Below are 9,913 nucleotides of genomic sequence, written 5' to 3' on the forward strand. Positions count from 1 at the left end.
TGACCTCCGAAGGAACTGCACATACCCAGTGCACATACATATAAGCAAGCAAAAGCATGCATATACATATAACTTTAAAAATATAGTTGAAAATTTCTAACAATAGTCAATGCACTAAACCCTTCAACCCCAATTGCTGATGACATTTTATTACATGTTATCACGTTTTTTTAATTTCCTCTTTTTCCCTTGAATTATTTTACAGCACCATGGTTTATGTCCTAACGAGGACACTCACATACTGCAGTGCAATGATCAAATCCTGGAATTTGTAAGCCCAGTTCAACGATATTACTATCTGATGCAAAGTGCATATTTCAACTTTGCCACACTCCTGTTGTCCTCCATAGCACTGCTCTTCCCCCTCATCAGAGATCCAGTGTGGAATCACGTACCACATTTAGTTATTATGTCTCTTTAATCTGTTAGCTGTTGTTTGCTTTTCAAGGCATTCATTTGTTTTTTAATGTGGATCAAATGGCTGGTAGAAGTCCTACCACTTTGGATTTGTCAGTGTGTTTTTATAACTAGAGTGAGGGGATTGTGGGTAGGAGTCACAGTAAGGGAGATGTGTCCCCCTTCATCCCTCATACCAGGAGTCATAGAGTATCAGCTTGTCCTATTGGCTCATGATAAATATGCTGACTTGTTTAAGTGGTTGCCACAAGAACTCTTCATTTTAAGCTTGCCACTTGCCCCTTTGTAATTTTGTATGGAGATTTGAGATTCATGGCTGCTCCTCTTTTAAAAATTAACAGACAGTTTTGCATTTATTAAAGATTCTTATGAGAATCAAGTAATTCTGTCATGTTTCCCCCAAAGATGAATTTCTATCTTTTGTGCAACAGGGCTTTTTCCTGGGGAGATGGTACAAATGTATCTACTCACCCCAGATAGAGAGGTCATAATAGACAAAGGTACCAATACTACAGATGTTCAGCTTGATGAACCAAAGAGTTTTATTGTCTCCAAAGCCCACCCCAGCATTGAGAATAACTCACAAGAGCTGGGAACCTGGAGCACACTGTGTAGCCTCCAGGCAGCTCAATATGTTGGAGTGTGTCCTCTCCACTGACTCAGTCAGCCTCTCTTCCAGGCAGTTGGTCTGCTCCGAGTCTTCCCTACAGCTTGGCTTGCCCGAGAATGACTTTCAACAGTCTCTTGTTTACTCTTGAGACGGAGGGGCCTAGTGAATCTGGTCAGTTTCCCGGACTTCCTTAAGCTATTTGGAATTGTTGGTCTTCTGGTTTAAGAAGTTTCCATACAGGATGAGATGTTTCAATATAGGAGAAGACTAAGATCATGAATTTGTTTGAAGCATGGCACAAATTAATCCCAGCACTTAGGCAGCAGGAGGAGGACTGCCAAGTTTATGGCCAGCTTGAGCTAAAATCGTGAGTTCAAGACTAGTTTAGTCTAGTTAGGTAGATCTTATTTCATAAGACACACAGGCATGCATACACACACATGCACGTGCACAAACACACACATACACACACACATGGTGGGGGGGACCAAAATGAAACAAAAAATCAAAACCAAAATGCAGACGTATATGTGTAAATCACATTCCCTTTCAACTCACACTAGATCGTTGACATGTATTTCCATAACCACAAATACTATTCAGCTTCCATGATCTGGAAGAGAATTTGCATGTCAGGACTAGGGTGAGGCCCTGAAGTGATGAGGGTAGGCAGAAGGAGAGCCCTTCAGGTTCCTGCTAGATAGGGGGTTTTGCATTATGAAGAAAATGTAAAGGGCACTAGAAGAGTTGGATGTGGCCTACAGTGAGGCTGTTTCTGCCACTGAAACACAGGAAGAAGGCTCTTGCTTCAGAGAACCAAGAAGTTCCTTCAGAATTGCAAGTTTAGCTTCTGTCAAGTGCAAACATTTCAGTAAGCCTTAAGCAAACACCACCTGTTCTCCTGGTCAAGCACACTTTCCCAGCCCCAGGGCAGGAGGAGAATAAAAAGGTTGAGAGTGTCAAGGATATCTGGCCCTGTTTCATTTCTCCCTGGAAAAAATGTCTTCGCCCAAGCGCTGGTGTTTGCTTATAACAATTGTGCCTTATACTATCTACATCCTGGGGCTAGTGCTAACACAGCTACATATCTTGACAATGAGTCACCCCCTCGACTCAGATTACAGACATTTTGATTAAGGATTTAGTATGGAAACCAGGAAAAAGTCAGCTATTTTGATGACTTGTTCTCAAAGTCTCCAATATGTAATAATAAATAATGCAGAAAATATAAGGCACAATTGATTTTCCAAGACAGAGAAGAAACCGTCTTCTCTGTTCCCTGTTCCAGAAATAGCCACTTGCTTTGTTCTTGCAGAGCTGGAGACTGAAAGTGAAGCTCCACGATTGGTACATGTGCTCTCCCCTTAAGCTATGCCCCAGCCCTGAACTTCTGAAAGGATCTTTAATTTCGAAAAAAATGTTGACCCATACTACATGTGGATGACTCTGACAGCAAGGGGGACTTGGGTGAAAGCTTCAGTGGTACTCAATTTTAGTTACAAGCTTCCTTTCACCCAATTTATGGGCCAGGTAGTTAAGCCATATACACCCATTGGCTAAGACCTCTGATATGTGCGCTCTACACTACCAGTGGTTGATATTATTTTTCAAGAACTAGGGCATTACTTTTTGTATATCTCAAACTAGTTAATACCAGTGCTTCATTTCCCATGGCACATGTCTGACAAGTGAACTTTTGAGGGCAGAGAACTGAAAACTACCCCCTCATGTCATACCAACAGTACTATTTTCTGCATATGCATCTTCTAACTACATATAAGCAGACCATCAATAAATCCAATTTCCCCAGCCTCACATCACCATTCCCTGCATCTAAGACCTCTCTTTATTTATCCCATAAACACCTCTAAGCCATACCTTCAGGATAAACTCTTATGAATCAGTTCTTCATGAATCAATTCTTTCTCTTGTGCAAAACTTACTGTTCCAGTGATTGAGACACTTCAGGGTGAGCAGAATGAATTTTGCTTAGTAACATCTCAAAAAGGAAAGTCCTATGAACTTCTCATTTTATTGGCATCTCTTGCTTTCCCTGGGTAATGTTTTTATTAGTCATTTGTTTAGCTTCTAAAAAATGCGAAAGCAAATATAAATTTTAATATCCCTTCTTCTCACACTCTTGATAGTATAAATCATATTTAAGCCTTAAAATTGTCCTGATAAGAATAATACATGTTTGTTTATTTAAAATAAATCCACCAGTATAGAATAGGCTACAGGAGAAAGGACCAAGTTCTAACCTCCAAAACATCTTCCAGTCACAGCTACTGTGAGTTGTTTTATGTGAATCGAGACATTTTCTAATTATCATGTTAGCGGCAAGAACCACTGAGGTTTTAGAACTATAACAGCTAGTTATTAAAGATAAGTTACTGTTAAAACTTAAGTTATATAAGCTTACAATGGAACACATTATATGGTGACTGGCGGGAGATGGGTGAAGCTCAGTTGATAGAGAGATTACTGCAGGCATAGTGGTGCATATCTCTTATCCCAGCACTGAGGAAGTGGAGACAGGATGATTAGAAATTCAAGGTCATTCTCAGATTCAATAGAGGGTTGAGGCAAGCCTGAGTTCAGTGAGACCTTATCTTAAAACAAATAAAAAGCAAAAAACAGACAATCAAAACTCAGATATGTTATATGGAAAATGAAGTCCACACTCAGAACTCATCACAGCCTAAATCATTTCACTGTTTTTTATCTTTTCTGTGCAATTGGGGTTGGTTTCACACATATTTGATTTCTAAGATGAACGCACTATAAAATGATGACTATTGTGTGCCCCTTTCAAATTCCTTCTGAGGACTTTATATTTCTATTGACACAAAATAAATTGTCATCCCTCAAAATGCAAGTAGATGATTAAAAAAACAGCCAAAATATCGATACAATTTTCCCCATGTTAATGAAAATCAGCATTTTAATAAATGGCATTGCCTAGGTAAAATAAATTAGCCAATGCCTCTAAAGCTACACAGAGAAACCCTATTTCGAAACCTCCCCCAAATTATCCAATGCTCATGAATATAAAATGATTTTTTCTTTTTCTTATAGAAATGCCCAAGTAGACAAGACTTGTCTTTTCTGACTCTGCAATGTTACTCTCTGAGCAGACTAATGATGTGTGTAAATGCTGTCCACTTAGGATGGAAAGATTCATTCTCTTGATATACACTCCAGTAGACTGGATATAGTATCTTACCTCCAAAGAATTAACTATGGAAATTGAAGGGGGAAAATAGTGAAATTATGGTAGAGAAACTTAGGGTATACTTCCTTAGCTAAATGACGAAATATACTAGCAGTGATAGCATGGAAAAGTTAGGTACTCTTTGATATGTTTTGACAGGAAAGCCTGATCCTCTGTTCCAAACGACCATCTTCTCAGTCTAATCAAGAAATGGGAGATGGCTCAGCTGGTAAAGTGCATAAATAAGCCCCTGAGTTCAGATCCCTAGCACCCAGGCAAAGAACGGGGCACCTGGCATACATCTATGATCCAAGCACTGGAGAGGAAGAGACACCTGGGACTCACTGAACAGTCAGTTCAGTCAAATTGATGATCTTCAGATTCAGTGAGAGACACTATCTCAAAAAATACAGTGAAGAGCAATTGAAGAAGACATCCTGACTTCAGTCACTGGTTTCCAAATACATGTGCACACACACACACACACACACACACACACACACACACACACACACACACAGAGAGAGAGAGAGAGAGAGAGAGAGAGAGAGAGAGAGAGAGAGAGAGAGAGAGAGAGACATATATACCAAAGAGGAGAAGATGAAGGAGGAGGAGAATGTGGCAAGTGTCAGGCTATTTACAAAATACTGACCACTATTCTGAAAATTAACCAGGTCATGAAAAAAGACAATAACAATAGCAAAACTCTGTCACAAACCAGAGGAGACTTAGAAGATAGGATGACTACATGTAATGTGTCATCCTAGTAATTCTGCAACAGAAGGAGAAAAATCTCACAGAAACAGTAATGACATTGGAATAAATTCTTGAGGTTTGTTAATAATCACATGTCTCCGCTACTTTCTCAGTTGTGGGAAAAGCACCACAGTGATGTAAGATGCTAACAAAAGGGAAGAGAGGAATGAAGCACCAACCATTTTTTGCAATTTTTTGTGAATATAGAAGTATTCTAAAAGAAATTTTATTTTAAAAACCTAGACAACAACAAAAGATACTATCTTTAATCAGATGCCAAGTATATACAGCATAGATTTGGTTTCCTAATTCAGTACCCCTCATATCCTTTTATGGTACTTTTCATAAAGTAAAATACCTGTATTCCATTTGTAACATGATATGACAGGCTGTTTACTACTTAGTGCAATGAAAAGCAAGATGTTTGACAGCAGCTTGTGAATTTTGCTTGATTCCATACTCACAATGTCAGCGCCATCTTTGTGTAGAGAAACTTTGCATTTGTGTATAATGAATGTTTTACTGTTTGAATCAGTGAATAAACACTCATTGTGTCCCAGAAAGTAATTGAAAGCACTTGTCCTGTTGAAGGTCAGCCAGTACTACCATCTTTTGGTATGAAGAGCAACTTGACCTTAATTAAAACTTTCATCTGATTAGCATAAGTAAAGAACCTCTGTAAATTAAGGTAGGCATGTCAGAACCTCTGGGAGATAAGTCTGAATTGCTCTCAATAATTAGACTAGCACAGATTTTAATGTGAGCAAACTCTTTTTACTGTTGAAGTCTCATTTTGCAAGGAAGCTGATATTCTGAAAGTGGCAGCTCACTTAGGGCCAGGGGCAATATTGTTTCTTCCTCATAGTTTTCACCTGAACTCTTTTACTCTTTGTGAACTGTACTGAGTTAGAAGTCTGATTTCTTATACTGATTGCAAATGTTAGACTATGGGTAATCTAGGTCCTTCCATGACTTTTCTAAGCTAGAATTCCCAAACCTTGCTATTAGATAATTGAGTTATTAAACTCATTTGAGTATTCCAATAGTTTTTGTTGTAGTTATTAAAGCAATACTCCTCTTTTGTTTTTTCAAGATAAGGTTTTTCTGTAGCTTTAGACCCTGTTCTGCAACTCGCTCTGTAGACCAGACTGGCCTCGAACTCACAGAGATCTGCCTACCTCTGCCTTCCGAGTGCTGGGATTAAAGGCATGTACCACCACTGCCTAGCAAAAATACTCCTTAATAAGACTTCTTTAAAATAGAAGTTATCGGTTACCACTGGTGCTGTGTTTATTAATCATTATGTATTCAGGCGCACGCACGCATGTGTGTGTTTGTGTGTCTGTGTCTGTGTGTGTGTGTGTGTGTGTGTGTCTGTGTCTGTGTCTGTGTGTGTAGGTGCATATAGCATCCAGAGGCAGGCATCAGTTGCTCTCCATATTATGTTTTGAGATAAGGTCTTTCATTGAATTAGGAGTTTACAAGTAGGCTGTCAAAGTCCCAGGGATCCTTCCTTCTCTGCCTCTCCACCACTAGCATTACAGCCATCCACCCTGTTGTCCAGCTTTTATTAATGTGGGTGTTGCAGTTCAAACTCATGTCCTCATATTTGTGCATGAAGCTGTTTACCAACAGAGCACAAAACCTTCTCCCCAGCCCTATTTATACATTTTTTAGCACTTTACAGTTCAAAATGAATGTATATATGATAAATATACTGTGGTGCTATCTTGCTTGTACAAATAAAGCCTGTCTGAAGGTCAGAGAATGGAGCTTGCCACTAGCTAATCACAGAGGTCTGGAGGTCTGTACAAACAGACAGGAAGAGAGATAGCTGGGCGGAAACAGGATATAAGCAAGGAGAAACAGGAATTCACTATCTTGCCTGCTGACATGCTAAGGAGGTATTTTGTGGCCTTGATTTTCTCCTTCTCTCTGATCATTCAGCATTTTCCTTTATATTCCGGGATTTTATTACTTAGACCATTTAAGAACTCTATTTGTAATATACACATGTAAAATCACACACACGTGATCAAATAGCTATTTAGTATAAAGATAGAAAAATAGAAAACTTGTGTTTGAAAGAATAATAAGGTTGTATACTAACTGATTTCCTGTTGAGTCTTAAACTAAGGTATTGTAGTCAGGTGAGCATTCATCCTTAATGAGACTTTTGCCAAGATACTTTGAAAACTGAACTTAGCTTCTCAGTTCATTACCTGTCTTTTTGTTTTCTATTTGCCAGTCTTAATATTTGTACTTTCTCTTTATAGACCCTACTCCTCAGTTTTTATCTCCCCCTCATTAAATTAAACAAATTATGAGCTTTAAAAAGAACATTTCTCATGGCAGATATCTTGAGAGTGCTTGTATTTATTTTAAACTGAATTCTTGCCAGACCGCCCAAGTGGATAGCCCCAATTCTTCATTAGTCATCAACATTATTTCACTATGATAAATACAATGGCATCAAAATGGTAGAAGCAAGCCCAAATTAATCCTTTGTCATCCCCTTAGGACAACACACAATGTTGACAACATTTTTCTATCTAGAACACTCATGAACATCTTCCTTTTGATGTTTGTCTTTTATAAATGGCAAAATCATACATTGCTATATTCATGATTACTATACTAAATTACTATGCTTAATACCTACTTGTTGGAATGCAAAAAATGAGGTTGCCACTTATCATGTTTCCCATTAGTCAAACAGGACTTTTGCTTAAGAATATGCAAACACTACCATCCTTACTGCCATTTAAAATTTGGTTTGATTGCTTTTGAACACAATGGTGCAATCCATGATCAGCTATATCAAAGAATAACATATGTGTTCAAATCAATGAATTTGTACACAGAAAAATCAGCCATTTGAGTTTTACATGGATAACTTAGGTTGACAGAGATCTGAGTGTGCGTGAGTCACCTCTGGCTCAATATTCTTGGCTGATTGGTACCCATAACAAATAAAGGTTCTGTCATTTTCATAACTCTGATGTGTGAATCAAATAATGAAAGGATGCTGTAGTAATGTTAAGGTACCATCTAGGTCTTCTCTGGTAAGATCATGAGGTACATTGTAGATTATTGGATTTATTGTGTTACATGAAAAATGCACAGCAAACCAGTTTCACAAGCAAAATTCAGATTGATCTTCTCTTTGAAACTGTGATCTGGTTTTTTAATCAGATTGCTACAAGTATACTTTTTGTTAATTTAATGTATGACTATATTCCTGAGTCTAATTTTTTATCCACCAAAGCTCTTGTTCTAAAGAAAGAAACAGTTTATCATTTATTTGGTGACTCAGACAATGTCTCTTGTAATAATGCTATTTACATTTTTTAAAAACTTATTTTTGGGCCAGGGTGATGCATACCCTTAATCCCAGCACTTGGGAGCCAGAGGAAGGCAGATCTCCAAGTACAAGGCCAGCCTGGCCTACAGCGTGAGTTCCAGGATAGCCAGGACTACACAGAGCATTCCCTGTAGTGACAAAGCAAAAAAACAAAACCACCCCCCAAAATCAAACTAAACCAAACAACAACAACAAAAAACCCAAAACAACAAAAAGATATTCACTATCTGGTCAGTTCCACAAAATGGTTGCTGCCTTCTGAACTGGGCAAAGCTATTTTTCAGGAGGACAGAGGCATAATATGAAACACGTAGAAACATGGAAATCACAAGAGTGAACTAACACGAAAATAAATATGCTCAGCTTGTTGTGTGACATATTTTTTTTTGGTTTTACGAGACAGGGTTTCTCTGTATTGTTTTGGTGGCTGTCAGACCAGCCCGGCCTCGAACTCACAGAGATCTGCCTGCCTCTGCCTCCCAAGTGCTGGGATTAAAGGCGTGCGCCACCACCGCCCAGCGTGTGACATAATTTTTAACAGAGCATTTTACTTGAGTGTGGTAATGAAAAATCTGGAGAGAAATTTAAAAACAAAGCAAACAAACAACAACAACTAACCAAGGTCAAAAGCCTAAACTCTGAGTCTCAGGAAAGTTTGAAGAACAAAAGATACAGTTTGAAAACATGTTTTCTAGACTGCCAGGATATGTTCTTTGCAGATTAGCTTGATTCTCTTTTTGAAAGTGGAGTAGGTGGTCAGTATTTGATCACTGAACTGAATAGACAACTGGCTTTGATTCTAATCAGGACAAGAAACAATAAGGATGAATTTGGGATATCTATTCTATCAATTTTGGATCTTGGAGGTCCCATAAAAAAGGCTTAAGGCAGTTGTTCTCAAGTGGTTCAGGACCCCGTTAAGAGTTACATACCAGATATCCTTCATATCAGCTATTTATACTGCAATTCATAACAGTAACAAAATTATAGTTATGAAGTGGCAACAAAATAATTTTATGGTTGGGGTCACCACAACATGAGCTGCTGTATCAAAGGATACCAGGGTTAGGAAGATTGAGATCCATTCTATTAAGGGTACATCCTTTTCTTTTATTTAAAATTACATTTATTCAGTGTGTGTGTGTGTGTGTGTGTGTGTGTGTGTGTGTGTGTGTGTGTGTGTGAATGTATGTGGTGGTTGCAGGACAACTTGGGAGAATTTGTTCCCTCTTTCCACTTAATGGGTCCCACAAATAAAAATGTTTAGTGGTAAGTGCCCCCACCAAATGCACATCACCAGCCTGCATCTTTCTGTCTCTTTTTTTCATTTAAAAGATATTGTTTTATTTTATGTGCATGTGTGTTCTGTATGTATGGGAACTGTGTGTGTGCTTGGTGCTCACAGAGTCAGAAGAAGGCATTGGATCCCCTGGATCTGGAGTTACAGATGGTCGTGAACTACCGTGTGAGTTCTGAGAGCCAAACCTGAGTCCTCTGCAAAAGCACCAAGTGCTCTTACCTGCTGAGCCATCTGTCCTGCCCCAAATCCTTC

The sequence above is a fragment of the Mesocricetus auratus genome, unplaced genomic scaffold, assembly GCF_017639785.1.
Source record: "Mesocricetus auratus isolate SY011 unplaced genomic scaffold, BCM_Maur_2.0 Super-Scaffold_100003, whole genome shotgun sequence".
NCBI classification, from domain to species: Eukaryota; Metazoa; Chordata; class Mammalia; order Rodentia; family Cricetidae; genus Mesocricetus; species Mesocricetus auratus.